Consider the following 20,212-nt stretch of genomic DNA (forward strand, 5'->3'; position numbering starts at 1 on the left):
CACTCACTACACCTAAGTTGCTCTCCAGTCCAGTTACACTCTCCAAAAGTTCCTGCCATGTTTGAGAACACCATGTGTGACCTTTGGGAAATTTCATTTTTTTTTAAATTTTTTTAAAGCTTCTTATACTTTTTTCTTATTCTTTTACTTATTTTCCCTCCTCGATCTGTCATTGACATGTGTAGCACTAAAAGCCTTCTGCCGAAATAGTTGCCAGTTTTTTCCTACAATCCTAATGGGTCTTGCGATACCCCTTGTTTCCCCTCTACCAAACCACTCTGGCCCATCTTCCGTCTGCCTCCCTCCCTAACTTCTCCACCCATTCCCCTGTTCCCTCTGGTGGTCATCTTTACCTTCAAATGACCCTGTTCAAGTTTTATTCAAGTATTTTGGCTGTAAATGTTTTTTGGGTATTTATTTTCCACAGATGAGTGAAGCTATCTCATATGTGTCTTTACTTTTTGGCTTATTTCACTCAAGAATAGCACCTCCCGGGGCCTCCCTGGTGGCACAAGGGGTTGAGATGCAACCGATGGGACTGTCTGTAGTCTCTGCAGCACAAGTTCCATCCCCCGGCCAGCCAGGGAGCTACCCACATGGCACAGCAGACCTGACTGGCCTGCTGCATCCCTTGGCAGTGTATTTTGGTCTATCTGCCTGTTCTGTTCCCTGCTCTGTCTCTGGTGAATCCTCTTACCTTCCTCCCCTGCACCTCTGGCCTGTACCCCAGCTCCTGTATGCATAAATAAATAAATATTTTTTAAAAAAGAAAAAAAAACAATATCACCTCCTTGCCCACCCATTTTATCCTCAGTGTGGCCCTTTGCTCCTTCCTCACAGCCCTGCAGTGCTCCTCTGTGTGTGCTCCACCTTTCCTGCCCTGCCTCTGCCAAAGGGATGTAGATTGGGCAATGTCTGGGCAGTTGGAAACACAGCTGCTCTGCTCACAAATGGGATAAATCTTTTTGTGTTTGAGTTTTCCCGTGAGGATAATGTATAGAAATATTGCAGATGATATGGAATTTCCGTTTTTATTTCCTTAAGAAACCTCTGCAACCTCATCCACAGGGTCTGTTCCGACTGTCATGGCCACCAGCCGTGGGTGAGAGCTCCCTTTTCTCTGTGCCCTCTCCAGCGTTGTTCATTCCATATATTTTTTTTAATGTTTCACTTTTTTAAATACTGCTTTACATATTTTACATCATTTTCATTTTTGCACAGTGTAATCATTTACATCTTCGTTATAGTCCCCATAAAATTCTCACCCCTCACCCCCCGTTTTGTATAAATCCATTCGTTTTCATTTGGGCCTTCTCAAGGGGTGAGGTGGCATCTAAGTGTGCTTTTAATTTACATTTATCTTGAAATAAATTAAGGTGAACATTCCTATTGTCTGTAGGATGTCAGAATTCCCTCTCTAGAGAAGAGTGTATGTAGTTCCTTTGTCCATTTTTAAATTAATATTTATTCATTTATGCATACAAGAACTGGGGTACAGGCGAGAGGTGCAGAGGGTGAGAGGATTCACCAGAGACAGAGTGGGGAGCAGAACAGGCAGACTTACTGAAACACACTGCTGAGGGGAGCAGTGGGAAGTCAGGAAATGTCTGCTGTGCCATGCGAGTTGCTCCCTGCTGGCCAGGGATGGAACTTGCGCTGCAGAGGCTTGCACTGTGGAGAGCTTCATAGGCTGCGTCCCAACCCCTTGTGTCACCAGGGAGGCCCCCCTTTGTCCATTTTTAATTGAGTCATCAGTTGGTTTCTCGCATTGTTTGGGGATGTTGTAAATTTTGGAATGAGCCCCTTGTCACATGTGTGGCATGCAGATTCTTTTTTCTGTTCTGTAGACTGCCTTTCAGTTTTGGGGCTGGTTTCTTTTAAGGTACGAAAGGTTTTAGGTTTAGTGGTGTCCCACTTGTTGATTTTTGCTTTTGTTTCCCTGGGTGTTGGGGTTGTGTTCCCTAGTGCACTTTGGGGCAACTGTCCTAAGTGTGCCCCTATATTTTCTGTCAAGTACATCACCAAATATTTACTCCATTTGGAATTTTATAGATTGATTTATTTATCCATATAAGAGCTGGGGTACAGGCCAGACATGTGGTGGGTGAGAGGATTGACCAGAGACAGTGGGGAACAAAACAGGCAGATCTGGTGAAGTACATTACTAAGGGGAACAGCAAGGAGACAGGAGAGGTCAGGTGTGCCGTGTGGGTGAGTTCCCTGAAGGGGATCGAACTCATGCTGCAGGGGCTGTGGATAGCTTCATAGTGCTTTGCCTTAACCCCTTGCTTCACCAGGGAGACTCCATGTTGCTGTATTAAGTCAGTTGGAATTTGTTGAGGATTTTCGCTTCTCTGTTCTTTGGTGGTGTTGGTCTATTTTTCCCTTTTATGCTGTCTTTTTTTTGGGGGGATCAGGGCAATGTTGACCTTGTCGTATGTGTTGGTGAGTTTTCCTCCCTCTTCAGTGTTTTGGAAGATGCAAATTTCTTTGTTTTTACTTCATAGTTTTTACTTCATACTTTGTTTTTACTTCATAGTCTCTCTGATGATTTCTTTTGTGTGTCCCTGAATGCTTGAGTATCTTGTGCTCCCGAATGTAGCTAGTCCCTGTGTTCAGATCTGGTCTCCCGTCTTCAGTCTGCACTTCTCCTGAGTGAGTCAGTCAACTGTGTTTTGCCATTTCTGCCAGTTACACTTGAGCGTGGGCCTCCTGCCCAGGCCTAGTACCAGAGGCTCGGCTCCCACCTGACTGTGCCTGTAGCTGTCCCGATGGCACCTGCTGCTCATGCAACATGCAAACCTTGTCCTGTGTTGTGCCCTCCCGTGTGGAATTACATCCTTCTCAGCCCAAGTCTCCCGCCACCAGAAAGGGATTTCTCTGTTCCAGAGTTTAGTCTCACCCAATGCAAGTTACTCTTCAGTATTACCTGATATCTTAAAGGTTGCTAACAACAGCACCGCCTTGCATGTGTGCATGCGTGCGTGCGTGTGAGTGTGTGTGTTCACTTTCTTTCACATTACAGTTCTCATTCTTGGCCAAACCTGATGGATGCGTTTTCTCAGTGATGAGGTTGCTCCCTTTTCTGCCTCTGACTGGCCAGGGTGTGGTGACACCTCAGAGTTCAGGGGAGAAAGTACTCAGGAGTCAGTGGGACACGTTTGAACAAGGGTCATGACACAGACACTCGCTGAGTAAAACCAGGGAGCGGAGATGTTCATCATTTGACCTTTGGTTGTTGGGAGTTTATGTCAGTGATGCTCAATGTAGTTTTTAATAAAGAGCTCCAGGTATCTGTCATCGAGTCTGGAGTATAGTTGGTGTGTTTGCATTTGTCATACGTATGATTCTTGCTGAAGTTACGGTTAATGGTAGATTTTTTTAATTTTGATAGATGTTTATAGAATATTGATAGAATGAATATATTTTGCAACCTAATTTTACCAGCTCTTCTGTCACCTGTGACCATGCAAGTGTTTCATTTTATAAACCTTTGTACTGTGGGGAGCAGCAGTGGCTGCTCTGCTGCCCAGCATGACTGTTGCTTCTTTTTCTCCTTTTCCTAGAAAATGTGGCCCTCCATTCATTCATTCATTCATATTTTAAAATATGAACTTATTTATGCATACAAAAACTGGGGTATGGGCCAGAGGTGTCGGGGAGAGGATTCTCAGAGACAGAGTGGGGAGCAGAACAGGCAAATCTATTGAAATACACAGCTGAGGGGAGCAGTGGGCGAGTCAGGAGAGGTCTGCCACACCATGTGGGTAGCTCTCTGGCTGGGGATTGAACTCATGCTGCTGTGGCTGCGGGACAGCTCCATAGGTAGTGCCTTTACCTTTGAGCCACCAGGAAAGCCCCTGACCCTTTATTTAAATGTAAAATAAAAAGTCTCCTTTCGCTGTCATTGTATGCGGTGTTCTTTGGCATTTAGTATCTGACAGTGTTACGCAGCCATCACCACCTTCCAGATTTTTTCATTTCCCAGTAATAAAATACTGTACTCATTAAACTCTCGCTCCCAACTGCTCTGTCTCTCAGCCCCTGTGTCCACCATTTACTTTCTGTTTTCAAGAGTTTGACAACTCAGACCTGTATGAATGGAGTCTTATTACACCTTGTTTTCTTGGTCAATCTCTTATTTTATTGTATTGTTAACTGTTTTGTCATTTCATAGGTATCGTACAGGAGTGCATTCATATTGTAGTGTGTGTCATTGTTTAGTTCCATTGTGAGGCTCATTAATAATCTCTTATGTGTATTTTCCAGTCTTATTTATCCATTAATCCATCACCTGGGGCTTGGGTTGATTTTTCTTTGGGCTGTAATGACTGGCGGTGCAGTGACTGTAGGTGAGCAAACGTCTCTGCCCGTCCCAGCTGTCCCTGCTATTGGTGAACACCCCGGGGTGGGGGTGGTTCCTCCTGTCATTCTGAGTTCCCTTTTCCCAAGAATCACCTTCCTGTCTTCCCTCCTGGCTGCATCATTTATGTTTGCCCCAACATTGCGCAAGGGAGCCAGGTCCCAATTTTTGCCAGTACTTGTTCTTTTCTTTCTTTTTAAATCATTGCAATCCCAGCGGATGTAAAATCTCATCTCTTGTACTTCTGATTCATTTTCCTTCGTGACTGATCATATTGAGAACGCTCATGTGTTAGGACCTGCTTGGGTATGTGATTTGCAGAGCTGTGTATTCCAGTCCTTTACTCATGGCTGCACCTTTCCATTTTGAACAGGGTCGGAAGTGCAAGGGGATTTTATTGTCCCATTTCGTCATATGGTCCTTTTATGGCATCCTGAGCCCACTCCTGCTGGGAGGTCCCCGTGAGTTTCTGTGCGCAGAAATGAGCCATCCACCTTCTCTCTGCTGTTGTTTTATTTCTCGTATTAGTGTTTTAATCAATGAACCTGTAAATAAATGCATTTTTGTTTTTGTAGAACTGGGATGTGCCAGGTTACCTTGCGAGAGTTGCTGTCAGTGCAGCAGGCTCATAGTGTCCTGGATGCTGTTGTGTCTTTGCATTTGTTTAATTCATTGTTTAACCCTCTGGGTTTCTTTATTCCAGTGAGTCTCTGCCCTTGGTTCCGCTACATGCATTGCTTACTGTTTTGTCATTTCACTGGCAGCGTACAGGAGCTCCTGTGTATGTGAACACGGGTGTGTGTTATAGTCTGTTCACTGGGTTTTCCTTTCCACAGTCGCTTTACTGTGGCTTTCATTAGTTTTCCAAGAATGAATTATAACTAGTTATGACCATTTTTATGTTTGTTGTCTTTTTGTTGTTGTTACGTAGCATCACCCAAACCCATTGTGAATAGGGGACACTGAGCGTCTTTGTTAGTCCTTCTCTCACTGGGAATGTTGATGTCACCTGTGGCTGTCAAGGACTTGTTTTGTGTTGAGGAAAAATCCTCTGAATCCTTTTTTAGCTAATACAAATGGAAATTTATTTTAATGGGTTCCTATTCTGTATGTATGTGGAGGTGCACAGGATTGACTACACAGGAAAGGACATGATGGAATAAATTTACTGATTTCTTAAGATGTTTGTTTTCTTATACCGTGTATCTTATTTTTCAAAAATCTTTCATTGCTATGATCTATTTTTTTCTTTCTCCAAAAGAAATATTTGTCTCTTCTAGTTGTTTTTCCTCTTCTTTCGATACCTTTTGTTCTGGTCACCGTGTTCTCCCCTACGGTGATGAAAACTATCAATAATATTCTGGAGATTCCCAAATTCTTTCTTTTCCTTAATATTTATTTTATGTATGCATATAAACGTTCGGGTGTAGGCCACAGGTGCAGGGGGTGAGAGGATTCACCAGAGACAGAGCGGGGAACAGAAGAGGCAGACTGACTGAAATACACTGCTGAGGGGAGCAGTGGGGAGACAGGAGATATCTGCTGCACCTTGTGGATAGCTCCCTGGTTGGGGATCGAATTCGTGCTGCAGCAGCTGCCGATAGCTTCATAGTGCTGAGACTTAAACTCTTGTGTCACCAGGGAGGCCCTGATTCCCAAATTTCTGTTTTCACCTTAGACTTCCTGATCTATCAGACACATGTCCAGTTGCGGGTGATATTCCAGTGTCTACCAGCCCATCATGCAGACAGCATACTAGGAAAACATACCTCGTACCTCAGCCACCAAGTTATTACCAAGTTCTCCTCCCCTTTGTCCTTCCATTTTAGAAGTAATGACCTGTTCTGTCTTCTTCTGACTCTGTCAGCTGAACATCTTTTCTTAAAATTTTATTTTATAAATATTTTACATCATTTTTTATTTCTGCACAAGTTATGCATTTTCATATTGGTTATAGTCCCCATACATCCCACCCCCCTTATTTTAACCCTAATCCCTCCACCCCCCATAGTGCATCTCTGGTTTATACTTGCTTATAGTTGAACATCTCTTACCTTTGCTTTTTCCCACCTCATTGCTTGAACATCCTGGTTTCAGGTTCAGTTTTTGTTTACTGTGAGTTGGAGATACCAGGCTTTGAGGTCACAGGAGTAAAATATTGGCACAAAGTTGCACATGCTTTTCATTTGTTATGAAGCTCCTTTAGCACATGATTCCGGGTGTATGTCTGTTACACCTGCCAGCCAGGCTATCAGCTCCTCAAGGAGCCAATTTTATTCATCCTTTTATTCTTATAATCAGAGACACTTCAAATATATAAGGTAAGCTATAATTTTACGTGTAGGACCAAAGGGGTGAATGTAGAGGTGAGGCTCTTTCAACTGCAAATTCTATACAGGACCGAAGACCCACAAAATAAGATTTGTTTGCACTTGCTCTGTCTGACCCAGGCTGCCGGCCCTGAGATGAGAAATGTTCCCTCAGAAGGGACGGTGTCATTTGAAGATGTGGCTGTGAACTTCACGTGGCAGGAGTGGCGGTACCTGAGTGAAGCTCAGAGGACCCTGTGCTGGGATGTGATGCTGGAGACCTGCAAACACCTGGTATCTCTAGGTGAGGTAGCTCCAGTGTAACACTCTAGTGCAATGCTGTCTTATGCACCGATAAGTGTGCACTTGCTTATGAAACTGAGTGTTGGTGAGGTTGAACATGGCAGGCAGTATACATTGTGGGTGTTTCGGTTTTCCTTTGGAAATATTCAGATTGGCCTCTTTTGCACAGCTCTTCACACTGCATTTGTTAGTTTTCAAAGACTGAAGTTGAACTTGATTGAAGACCAACACTGTTTCTCATCACAGGGCCCTGTGTTACCGATCCTGAGGAGAGCATCAGGTCAGAGCAGGGATTACAGCCGTGGACTGTGGACGATCCCCCAAACCAGGACCTCTCAGGTCAGTCAGTGCTTGCCAGGCCGGGAGGCTGGGAGTGTGGCCAGTGATATTGGCCACACTGAGGTGCTTTTCCAGTGTCCAACCTTGGAGAGTGTGTCTGCATATATCAAACTGATTCTTTATTCAGTTTCCAAAGATTACTCACTTGTGAATTTCGTCCTGCTCTTTTAATGATGGTTGTCTATGTTCTTAAACCAGTATGCAGTCCCTGATACTGTGGGGATTATTCTGGAGTAATCACATTTCTCTGTTCTCTTTCTTAGTGTATTCTCATAGACTGTTTTCTTTAGGTACCTGTTGAGGAATTTTTTTATTCTTTCTGTATGTTTATGGGAAGTTTAGCCAGTGGTAAATTTTCTGAGAGGGGAGAGCAACAGTACTCACAGAAATGATCTTTACATTCTGAAGTTATATGCTCTGTGAGGAAAGAATATGCAATAAATACATTTATTAATAGAGAGGTAAAGCCCCAGAGGATGTTTGACCAGCATGAGTGAAACAAAGTGGAGGATGTTGTTTTTGTGAGTGCTCCATACGCATCATTATAGAGATTAATTCTTTTCTTTCAGAGCTCAGGTGAGGTGAATGGGTTGCACTGACATGTCATATCTATAGTTCCCTCTGCAGTCTGGGATAGAGGCTATGTATTGCTATTGGAGATGTCACTGAGCGGGTGACTAACTCAGTGATAGAGAGGCGTTGACTGGAGAGTTATTTAGAACATGAGTAGTGTTTCAGGGGCAAGCCTTGTGACCGCCCTCAAAGTAATTGTGAGGCTGAGGAGGACCCAGAATTGTTCAGTAGAGGAAAATATATAGCAATAGAAGCTCCCATCAAGAAACAAGAAAGAACTCAAAGAAACAACCTAATCTCGAAGCTCAAAGATCTAGAAAAAGAACAACAAAAAACCCCAAAACCAGTAGAAGAAAAGAAATAATAAAAACCAAAGCAGAAATAAATGAAATTGAAACTCAAAAAAAAAAAAAATCCAAAAGATTAGTGAAACCAAGAGCTGGTTCTTCGAAAAAATCAATAAAATAGACAAACCCCTAGCCAGGCTCACAAAGGAAAAAAGGGAGTAAGCACAAATAAACCGGATCATAAATGAAAGAGGAGAAATCACAACGGACACTGCAGAAATCAAAAGAATAATCAGTAACTACTATGAAGAGTTATATGGAAACAAGTTCAACAATATAGAGGAGATGGACAAATCCCTACAACTCTACAATCACCAAAAGCTAGATAAAGAAGAAATAGAACACCTAAACAGACCAATTACAAGCAGCGAAATTGAAATGGTAATCAAAAACATCCCCAAAAACAAAAGCCCAGGACCTGATGGATTTACTAATGAATTCTACCAAACATTCAGAGACGAATTAGTGCCTATCCTTCACAAACTCTTCCAAAAATTTGAGAAGGAAGGGACAATACCAAACACGTTCTATGAAGCCAACATTACACTAATACCAAAACCGAATAAGGACAACACAGAAAAGGAAAACTACAGGCCAATCTCCCTAATGAACACTGATGCAAAAATCCTCAACAAAATTTTAGCTATCAGAATCCAACAATGTACCCATAAGATAATTCACCACGACCAAGTAGGATTCATTCCAGGGACACAAGGATGCTTTAACATCCGAAAATCAATCAATGTTATCCAACACATCAACAAAAAGAAATATAAAAACCATATGATAATATCAATAGATGCTGAGAAAGCTTTCAACAAAGTGCAACACCCATTCATGATAAAAACCCTTGAAATTCTTGGGATAGAAGGAACAGACCTCAACATCATAAAGGCCATCTATGACAAGCCAACAGCCAGTATCATTCTCAATGTTGAAAAGCTGAAAGCTATTCCATTAAGATCTGGAACAAGACAAGGATGTCCACTCTCACCACTGCGTTTCAATATAATACTGGAAGTCCTAGCCAGAGCAATAAGACAAGAGAAAGACATCCAAGGAATCCAAATAGGAAAAGAAGAAGTCAGACTATCACTATTTGCAGATGATATGATAATATACATAGAGAACCCCAAAAACTCCACAGAAACACTAATTCAACTCATCAATCAGTTCAGTAAAGTGGCAGGATACAAAATCTACACGCAAAAGTCAGTAGCCTTCCTATACACAAACAATAAATCTGAAGAAGAAGAAATAAAAAAAAAATCCCTTTTATTATCGAAACAAAAAAAAAATCAAATACTTGGGCATAAATCTAACAAAAGAGATAAAGGACCTATACAAAGAAAACTATAAAACACTGTTGAAAGAAATAGAAGAAGACAGGTGGGCGGAGCAACATGGCGGCGAGGAGACGCTGCGAGTAAGATCTCCCATTAAAAAAAGTTAATAGGGAGGAAAAGCGGCAGGTCCCAGTGAGAACTGGGACACAGAAGATAAACGGAAGACTCCAGCAAATTACCCGAAGAAGAAAGTGGCCATAAAAGAGGACTAGAAGGGAGGGAAGCGCAGAACCCTGCTCCCCTCCCCCGCCCACAGAGGTGGCACTCTCCGACCGGCAGAGAGGAGGAAAACAACAAACCAAAACGGCCAACAAAAACAAATGACGCAGCAAGTGGGACTGTGAGTGGAAAGGAACTAGTGCAGCCACCACACCCCGTGAACGGGAGCTGAGGCGAACCCTGCAGGATCCTCCGCGGCGGTGAGCGAACGGCTCCGGGCGCCATTAGAGAAGAACAAAGACCCCGGGAGACACGCACACAGCCCGGGCTGCCGGTAAGCTTGCGCGGGAAAATGGCGCACTCGGCGCGCGCTTGAAAAGCAAGTGCAGACCTGGATCGCGGCTGCCCAGGTCCCAGCGCCTGCAACCTAGGCTTGCGGGTAGACGACCTAGGCTTGCGGGGAGACGCGCGGAGATCCTCACTGAGGTGAAGGTCCCTCCCTGAGTAAGCAGGAACCAGGCACCCAGGCACGGGAGCGGTGCAAAAGGCGCCATTCCCGCGCCACTGAACTGGGCTACAGCCCGCGTCCTGGAACTGAGGCCTTTGAACTGAGACCCAGGGCACGAAAATTTGGGGCGTGGGTTCTCCACGACGGTGGGGCACAAGGCAGACACAGCACCCCAAAGCTGTTGAGGTGTACCCTACCATTCCTGCTCTGTTCCCTGTCCCACAGGGTAGGGGGAGGCGAAAAACAGCCCCCCAAGGACAATAGGAGAGATCTCTGGCGCCACCTAGCGACCAGGAAAAAAAAGTCACTAACACCCCATAAAACAGGAAATTTCTTAAGACTGCTTGAAAAGGGCAGAAGGCTTCTGGAGGACCCAGTGGCCAGCCGGGAAGTTATTCCACGCCAGGCCCCTTCCGACCAGCAGTCTGAGCCCACAGAGGGAGCAGGCACCCACGTCCGGGGCAGACCGGGGGCGCAGAAGAGTGTGCCTGAAACCGGAGGCGCAGGGACTGCATCCCGCTTCGCCATTTGAGAACAGGGAAATTTCTTCAGTAAAAACTGCCTAAAACCAGCAGAAAGCTCCCCCAGAAGACAGAGATGGCTCCTGGAAGAGCCAGAGGGGAGCGGAGAAGTTCACCCAAGATGCCAGTCAGTCCGAGCAACACAGTGTCCCAACACATACGACAAATTAGAAAACAGACAGTAGGGAGTAGAAGAACCACACGCAACCTAAAAACTCCTCAGGAAAGAAGCACACCACAAAAAGAAAACCACTCCCCAGATGGCAACGACAGCAACTTGGAAGAACTTCTGAGCCTTCCAGAAAGAGAATTTAAAATTGCCATGATTAAAAAAGTGATAGATCAAAAGAAGGAAATTGAGTCCCTAAAGAGGGAAGTAAGAGAAATGCAGGAGATCAAAGAATTAATGGAGGAACTAAAGAACTCTGGGAAAAGCAATGAAAGCAGAATAGATGAAATGGAAGAACGAATAAGTAATTTGAAGACACAGAAATAAAAAGAACCAAAACAGAAAAGGAAAGAGAAGTACGAAGGAAAAAGAATGAAGAAAGACTTCGGGAACTATCTGACTCCATGAGGAAAGGAAATATAAGAGTTATAGGAATTCCAGAAGGAGAGGAGAGAGATGTAGGAACAGAGAAAATATTCACAGATATAATTGAAGAGAACTTCCCAAATGCAAAAAAGGAGCTGAAAATTGATATACAAGAAGCAAGAAGAACACCAAACTTCCACGACGAAAGGAAAAACACAGCAAGACACATAATAGTAAAGCTCCCAAGAATCCAGGACAAGGAAAAAATAATGAAGCTGACAAGAGGGAAGAAACAGATAACATTCAAAGGAAAACCAATCAGGCTGACATCAGACTTCTCTGAAGAAACACTACGGGCAAGGAGAGAGTGGAGGGACATAGTCAACAGACTCCAAGAAAACAGATGCCAACCAAGAATACTCTATCCCGCAAAGCTCTCTTTCCTCCATGAAGAAAGAATATGGACCTTCCCAGACAAAGAGAAACTCCGGAATTTCATTGCGACTAAACCCCCACTCCAAAAAATACTACAAGGAATCCTAAAGCCAGAACCTCAGAGGGACGAATAACAACGAAAGAAGACCAAAAAAAAAAAAAAGTTATTAAAAGAATAAATAAATAAAAGCAAAGGAAAGACAAACATAATGGCAAATACAGATGCTAACATATCAATATTAACTCTAAATGTAAATGGACTAAATTCTTCAATAAAAAGACACAGAGTTGCAGCCTGGATTAAGAAACAAAACCCAACCTTTTGCTGTCTCCAGGAAACACATTTAGCTACAAAAGATAAAAATAGGCTCAAAGTCAAAGGATGGAAAACAATCCTACAAGCAAATGGGCCAAAAAAGAAAGCAGGAACAGCTATACTTATATCAGATAAAACAGACTTCAAACTCAAAAAAATAAAAAGAGACCCCAATGGTCACTACATTATGATTAAGGGGACAATACTTCAAGAAGAAATAACAGTCATTAACATATACTCACCAAACGAAAAAGCACCAAAATATATCAGACAACTGTTGTCCTCTCTGAAAACAGACATCAGAGAAAACACATACGTAGTGGGAGACTTCAACACACCACTATCAACAATGGATAGATCAACAAGACAAAAAATAAGTAAAGAAACTAAAGCTCTAAATAAGGACCTAGAGCATTTGGGCTTAACAGACATCTATAGAACACTAAACCCAAAAAAAACGGAGTACACATTTTTCTCAAGCGCACACGGATCATTCTCCAGGATCGATCACATACTGGGGCACAAGACAAACATCAACAGATACACCAAGATTGAAATCATACCAACCATCTTTTCTGACCACGAAGGCATCAAACTAGAAATAAATCATAAAAAGAAGGCAAGGAACTATCCTACCTCATGGAGATTAAAAGCCACACTACTGGAAGACCACTGGACTAACGAGGAGATCAAAGAAGAAATTAAAAAATTCTTTGAATTGAATGACAAGGAGGACACCAATATCCTAAATGTATGGGATGCAGCAAAAGCAGTAATAAGAGGAAAATATATAGCAATAGAAGCTCACATCAAAAAACAAGAAAGTACTCAAAGAAACAACCTAATCTCGAAGCTCAAAGATCTAGAAAAAGAACAACAAAAAAACCCCAAAACCAGTAGAAGAAAAGAAATAATAAAAACCAAAGCAGAAATAAATGAAATTGAAACTAAAAAAACAATCCAAAAGATCAATGAAACCAAGAGCTGGTTCTTTGAAAAAATAAATAAAATAGACAAACCCCTAGCCAGGCTCACAAAGGAAAAAAGGGAGAAAGCACAAATACACAGAATCATAAATGAAAGAGGAGAAATCACAACGGACACAGCAGAAATCAAAAGAATAATCAGTAACTACTATGAACAGTTATATGGAAACAAGTTCAACAATCTAGAGGAGATGGACAAATTCCTACAACTCTACAATCACCCAAAGCTAGATAAAGAAGAAATAGAACACCTAAACAGACCAATTACAAGCAGCAAAATTGAAATGGTAATTAAAAACCTCCCCAAAAACAAAAGCCCAGGACCTGATGGATTTACAAATGAATTCTACCAAACATTCAGAGACGAATTAGTGCCTATCCTTCACAAACTCTTCCAAAAAATTGAGAAGGAAGGGACAATACCAAACACGTTCTATGAAGCCAATATTACACTAATACCAAAACCGAATAAGGACAACACAAAAAAGGAAAACTATAGGCCAATCTCCCTAATGAACACTGATGCAAAAATCCTCAATAAAATTTTAGCTATCAGAATCCAACAATGTATCCATAAGATAATTCACCACGACCAAGGTGGATTCATTCCAGGGGCACAAGGATGGTTTAACATCCGAAAATCAATCAACGTTATCCAACACATCAACAAAAAGAAATATAAAAACCATATGATAATATCAATAGATGCTGAGAAAGCTTTCGACAAAGTGCAACACCCATTCATGATAAAAGCCCTTGAAATTCTTGGGATACAAGGATAAAAGCCCTTGAAATTCTTGGGATACAAGGAACATACCTCAACATCATAAAGGCCATCTATGACAAGCCAACAGCCAGTATCATTCTCAATGGTGAAAAGCTGAAAGCAATTCCATTAAGATCTGGAACAAGACAAGGATGTCCACTCTCACCACTGCTTTTCAGTATAATACTGGAAGTTCTAGCCAGAGCAATAAGACAAGAGAAAGACATCCAAGGAATCCAAATAGGAAAAGAAGAAGTCAAACTATCACTATTTGCAGATGATATGATAATATACATAGAGAACCCCAAAATCTCCACAGAAAAACTAATTCAGCTCATCAATCAATTCAGTAAAGTGGCAGGATACAAAATCAACACGCAAAAGTCAGTAGCCTTCCTATACACAAACAATAAATCTGAAGAAGAAGAAATCAAAAAAACCACCCCTTTTATTATCGAAACAAAAAAAATCAAATATTTGGCAATAAATCTAACAAAAGAGGTAAAGGACCTATACAAAGAAAACTATAAAACACTGTTAAAAGAAATAGAAGAAGACACAAAGAAATGGAAAGACATCCCCTGCTCATGGATTGGAAGAATAAACATTATTAAAATGGCCATCCTACCAAAAGCAATATACAGATTCATTGCTATTCCAATCAAAATCTCAATGGCATTCTTCAAAGAAATAGAACAATTATTGATGAAATTCATATGGAATCACCAAAAACCCCGAATAGCCAAAGCTCTACTGAAAAAAAAAGAAGGAAATGGAGGCATCACACTCCCAGACTTCAAACTATACTACAAAGCCATAATCATCAAAACTGCATGGTATTGGAACAAGAACAGACATATAGACCAATGGAATCAAATAGAAAATCCAGAAATAAACCCACAGATTTATGGTCAACTAATCTTTGACAAAGGAGCAAACACTATGCATTGGAGCAAAGAAAGTTTGTTCAATAAATGGTGCTGGGAAAACTGGGTCGCTACATGCAAAAGAATGAAGCTTGACCACTACCTCACACCATACACAAAAATCAACTCAAAATGGATTAAAGAACTAGACATAAGACCTGAAACCATAAAATACATAGAAGGAAATATAGGCGAAACACTACGGGATTTGCACATCAAAGACATCTTTACAGACACATCACCCAAAGCAGTGATAGTGAAAACAAAGATAAACAGCTGGGACTACATCAAATTAAAGAGCTTCTGCACAGCAAAAGAGACAATAACAAAAACAAAGAGAAACCCCACCAACTGGGAGAACATTTTTGCACCCAACACTAATGATAAAGGACTGATCACAAAAATCTGCAAAGAGCTGATGAGACTCAACAACAACAAAGAAAATAATCCAGTCAAAAAATGGGCAGAAGAGCTAAAAAGAAACGTCTCTGAAGAGGAAATGCAAATGGCCAACAGACATATGAAAAAATGTTCAACATCACTTGTAATCAGGGAAATGCAAATCAAAACTACCATGAGATACCATCTCACACCAGTGAGAATGGCACATATTAAAAAAACTAGCAACAACAAATGTTGGCGAGGATGTGGATAAAAAGGAACTCTTGTGCACTGTTGGTGGGAGTGCAAACTGGTCCAACCACTATGGAGAGCTGTGTGGAGATTTCTGGACCTACTAAACATAGAGCTTCCATATGATCCAGCAATTCCACTCCTAGGTATTTACCCAAAGGACACAGAAACATCAATTCCAAAGAGCACCTGCACCCCTATGTTTATAGCAGCACTGTTTACAATAGCTAAGCTTTGGAAACAACCCAAATGCCCAAAAATAGATGACTGGATCAAGAAGATGTGGTACATATATACCATGGAATATTACTCAGCATTCAAAAAAGATAAACACATGCAATTTGCAGCAACATGGATGGCACTGGAAGGGATCATGCTCAGTGAAATAAGCCAAAAAGAAAAAGAAAAATACCAGATGGTCTCACTCATAGCAGGAATCTAGAAAACTTAAATAAGGGACCAGGAAAATGGACATAAGAAAGTGAAAATCAAAATCAACAAAAAACTATGAACCAGAGACACTTTTGGGGGGGGGGGGCTGGAGGGGAAGGACTGGGGTCAGAATGGGGCGTTTGCAATTGTATGGGGGAATATAAAAATAAAATTTAATATTAAAAAAAAAAAAGAAATAGAAGAAGACACAAAGAAATGGAAAGACATACTCTGCTCATGGATTGGAGGAATAAACATTATTAAAATGGTCATCCTACCAAAAGCAATATACAGATTCAATGCTATTCCAATCAAAATTTCAATGTCATTTTACAAAGAAATAGAACAATTATTGATGAAATTCATATGGAATCACAAAAAACCCGAATAGCCAAAGCTCTCCTGAAAAAAAAAAAAGGAAATGGAGGCATTACACTCCCAGACTTCAAATTATACTACAAAGCCACAATCATCAAAACTGCATGGTATTGGAACAAGAACAGACATACACACCAATGGAATCAAATAGAAAATCCAGAAATAAACCCACAGATTTATGGTCAACTAATCTTTGACAAAGGAGCAAAGACTATGCATTGGAACAAAGAAAGTTTGTTCAATAAATGGTGCTGGGAAAACTGGGTCGCTACATGCAAAAGAATGAAGCTTGACCACTACCTCACACCATACACAAAAATCAACTCAAAATGGATTAAAGAACTAGACATAAGACCTGAAACGATAAAATACATAGAAGGAAATATAGGCGAAACACTACCTGATTTGCACATCAAAGACATCTTTACAGACACATCACCCAAAGCAGTGATAGTGAAGGCAAAGATAAAACAGCTGGGACTACATCAAATTAAAGAGCTTCTGCACAGCAAAAGAGACAATAGCAAAAACAAAGAGAAACCCCACCAACTGGGAGAACATATTTGTACACAACACTAATGATAAAGGACTGATCACAAAAATCTGCAAAGAGCTGATGAGACTCAACAACAACAAAGAAAATAATCCAGTCAAAAAATGGGCAGAAGAGCTAAAAAGAAACTTCTCTGAAGAGGAAATGCAAATGGCCAACAGGCATATGAAAAAATGTTCAACATCACTTGTAATCAGGGAAATGCAAATCAAAACTACCATGAATTACCATCTCACACCAGTGAGAATGGCACATATTAAAAAAACTAGCAACAACAAATGCTGGCGTGGGTGTAGAGAAAAAGGAACTCTTCTGCACTGTTGGTGGGAGTGCAAACTGGTCTAACCACTATGGAGAGCTGTGTGGAGATTTCTGGACCTACTAAACATAGAGCTTCCATACAATTCAGCAATTCCACTCCTAGGTATTTACCCAAAGGACACAGACACATCAATTCCAAAGAGCACCTGCACCCCTATGTTTATAGCAGCACTATTTACAATAGCTAAGCTTTGGAAACAGCCCAGATGCCCAAAAATAGATGACTGTATCAAGAAGATGTGGTACATATATACCATGGAATACTACTCAGCATTTAAAAAACATAAACACATGCAATTTGCAGCAACATGGATGGCACTGGAAGGGATCATGCTCAGCGAAATAAGCCAGAAAGAAAAAAGAAAAATACCGGATGGTCTCACTCATAGCAGGAATCTAGAAAACTAAATAAGGGACCAGGAAAGTGAATAACTGTAAGAAAGTGAAAATCAAAATCAACAAAAAACTATGAACCAGTGACACTTTTTGGGGGGTGGGGGGCAGGAGGGGAGGGACTGGGGTCAGAATGGGGGGGTTGAAATTGTATGGGGAATATAAAAATAAAATTTATTATTATTTTAAAAAAAATAAAATGTAAAATACAGGAGGCGGATCTACATGGCGGCAAGGAAACAGTGCGAGTAAGATCTCCCATTAAAAAAAAAGTTAATAGGGAGGAAAATCAGCAGGTCCCAGGGAGCAATGGGACACGGAAGATAAACGGGTGACTCCAGTAAACTACCTGAAGAAGAAAGTTGCCATAAAAGAGGACTAGAAGGGAGGAAAGCTCAGAACCCTGCTCCCCTTCCCCAACCACAATGTCGGCACTCTCCGACCAACAGAAAGGAGGAAAAAACAAACTACGCATCAAGCGGGACTGTGAGTGGAAAGGAACTATTTCAGCCACCACATGCTGCACCTCCCCCTGCCGTGACCTTCAGGCTAAAGGCTGTTGCCATGGTCCCTGAGGTCAAGCATGGGCAAGAAACCACAGGTGCAGGGGAAGAACAGCAAACTCCCTAAGGCATAGATAAGCCAGCTGGATGCCTGTTAAGAGATAACGACCACCAAAACCTGCCACAGGCTTGTTAAGAAGGAACGCTGACCACAGGGAACCTTATTTCGCTTTCTCAAGGCCCACAAACTTTATTCTACTACAACTGTCTTTCTCAAATATTTTCTTTTTCCCGGTCTAAAAATGTCATTGGTTGCTTATTAAAAAACATATGTAATTTAATAAGTAGGCTAACTGAAATGAAACATTACAAAACTCTGTGTAATAATAGAATGGTTAGTAATTTCTAGGTTATATGCTCAGCTTTGATAGCTTTGATGTTAATAAAAAAGCATTGCATTATAAGAAGTAAAATTCACCTATAATAATCAATAATTAAAAATAAGTTAGTGGTAGTGAGTAGTTATTAAAACAAAAATGTAATTACTTAGAACAAAAGAAAGAATTAATAGCCTGTCTACTCAGGAATGTAGCTAGGTCCAGATGTGATTCCGGACATAGATCACTGCCCTGTCAATGATAAGCTAAACCTATGAGCAAGCTGGTATAGTTCACTGATAACCAATCCTATGCCTTTAGAAAAACATATATATACTGACCACTGACTCAAATAAAGACACACTCAGATTTTCACTCTCTTGAAGTGTGTCTGTGTGTCATTCATTCGCCCAAGCCTTGACCACTCTGTGCAATCTCTCAACCCTGAGACGGCCTCATTATCCACTGCTGTGCTGGTCCGCGGCAAGTGGCGCCCGATCGTGGGGCCCGACTTCGAATTTTGCTTAATTTCCACCTAAATGGAGAGGTGAGTAGCGAAGAGATTGCGTTGGGTAAGCTATCTCCCTTCTAGTGTGTGAGTGTGAATGTGAGTCCCCTTGAAAACCCCTTCTTTCTAAAAACAGTCAAGGATAGGATCCTCACTGGAGCGTACGGAGCTAGCTGATAAAGGGTGATCAGTTTGAGACAGTGAGAAGTTTTTCTAAGTGTGAAAGTATACTCGTGGTTCTGTGTGTGTGTGTGTGTGTGTGTGTGTGAGTGCATGACTACGGCTCCATGGCCTTTATGGCTACGGAGTCTGAGTGAGCTGCACCCGTGATTCCCGTGGAGGAACTTCATATGGCATAACGGTCATCTGCTCTTCGGAGTAGCCTGGTCCGGGATTTATATGGACGGACCTTAGCTAAGAAGCCTCCACAAGCTCCCGCGAGGGACACGGGCCGGACAGCACAGTTGAAAGAAAACTCTGGTTGAGTGAACCACGAGGCCATAGGTCAATTACAGACCAAAACCAGAGATCTTTTTCTATCTATACTAAGAAATATGATTGAAGCACGCAGTATTAAAGTAAGTAAAAAAGCTTTGCTGCAACTTTATGAATTCATATTACGGGTATGCCCGTGGTTTCCAGAAGAAGGCAGTTTATCACTAGAAACCTGGAAAAAGGTAGGGAAAGAAGTAAAAGATTTCTATGCCCTTCATGGACCGTCTCAAGTCCCGACTCAGGCACTGTCCTTGTGGATACAGATTAGGGATCTGCTGGTTGATGCCACTGAGGCAGAATTATGGGAAAGTCAACACAAGGATGAGGCTCAGGATGTTCATACTATGAACAAAGACATAGAAAAAAACCCACTAATTGCTCAAGCCTCCGCTCCCATACTGAAAGAATCCCTTTCCCAATTGGAGGATGAGCTTAGTGATCATGAGTACACTGAAATGTTAGACAGATTAACTTTCAAAAACAAAAAGCCCTCCTGCCCAGCCACCAATCTTTTTCCAGTCATTACTAAACCTAAAACTACATCACATAAAAATCTTGTTCATGAAAGTACCCTCCGAGGGCTACTAGGTGGCATTCTAGGATCAGCCAGAGAGGCTAGTAAAACTGGAGATATTTCATTTGTCTTTCCCGTGGTCGGACCCCGGGCTTTGGCTCATGCTGACGAAGAGGGCCCTTAATGGGAGGCTATCCCTATAAAAGCTCGTCCGGGATCTCACAAGATTTAAGGTAAGTCAGCCGAGAGGCACAAATTGTTTCTATCTTCAGCTTGTCCTAAACTACTCTCGCTAAACATTATCTTTCTCTCGGAGCCATCAAAGAGGCCATAAAAAGGGCACAGGACAGTCAGTAAATGACAAAGGGTAACT

The 20,212-nt window shown here is 41.6% G+C and overlaps 1 long non-coding RNA gene across 2 annotated transcripts in view; it reads left to right on the plus strand.

Annotated features, from left to right (window-relative positions):
* Window positions 1–17,693, plus strand: part of LOC129146160 (uncharacterized) — a 33,006-nt gene extending 15,313 nt beyond the window's left edge. The window contains exons 2-4 of one of the 2 annotated variants that reach the window (XR_008552676.1): window positions 6,814–6,976; window positions 7,222–7,314; window positions 17,655–17,693. This is a non-coding gene — a long non-coding RNA (uncharacterized LOC129146160). Of the gene's footprint in view, window positions 1–6,813; window positions 6,977–7,221; window positions 7,344–17,654 lie in introns of those variants that run through there. The other variant, XR_008552675.1, reaches the window with a different exon arrangement.
* Window positions 17,694–20,212: the final 2,519 nt, after the last annotated feature.

Source organism: Talpa occidentalis, unplaced genomic scaffold (assembly GCF_014898055.3).
Source record: "Talpa occidentalis isolate TD23 unplaced genomic scaffold, MPIMG_talOcc4v2.1 talOcc4.18, whole genome shotgun sequence".
NCBI classification, from domain to species: domain Eukaryota; kingdom Metazoa; phylum Chordata; class Mammalia; order Eulipotyphla; family Talpidae; genus Talpa; species Talpa occidentalis.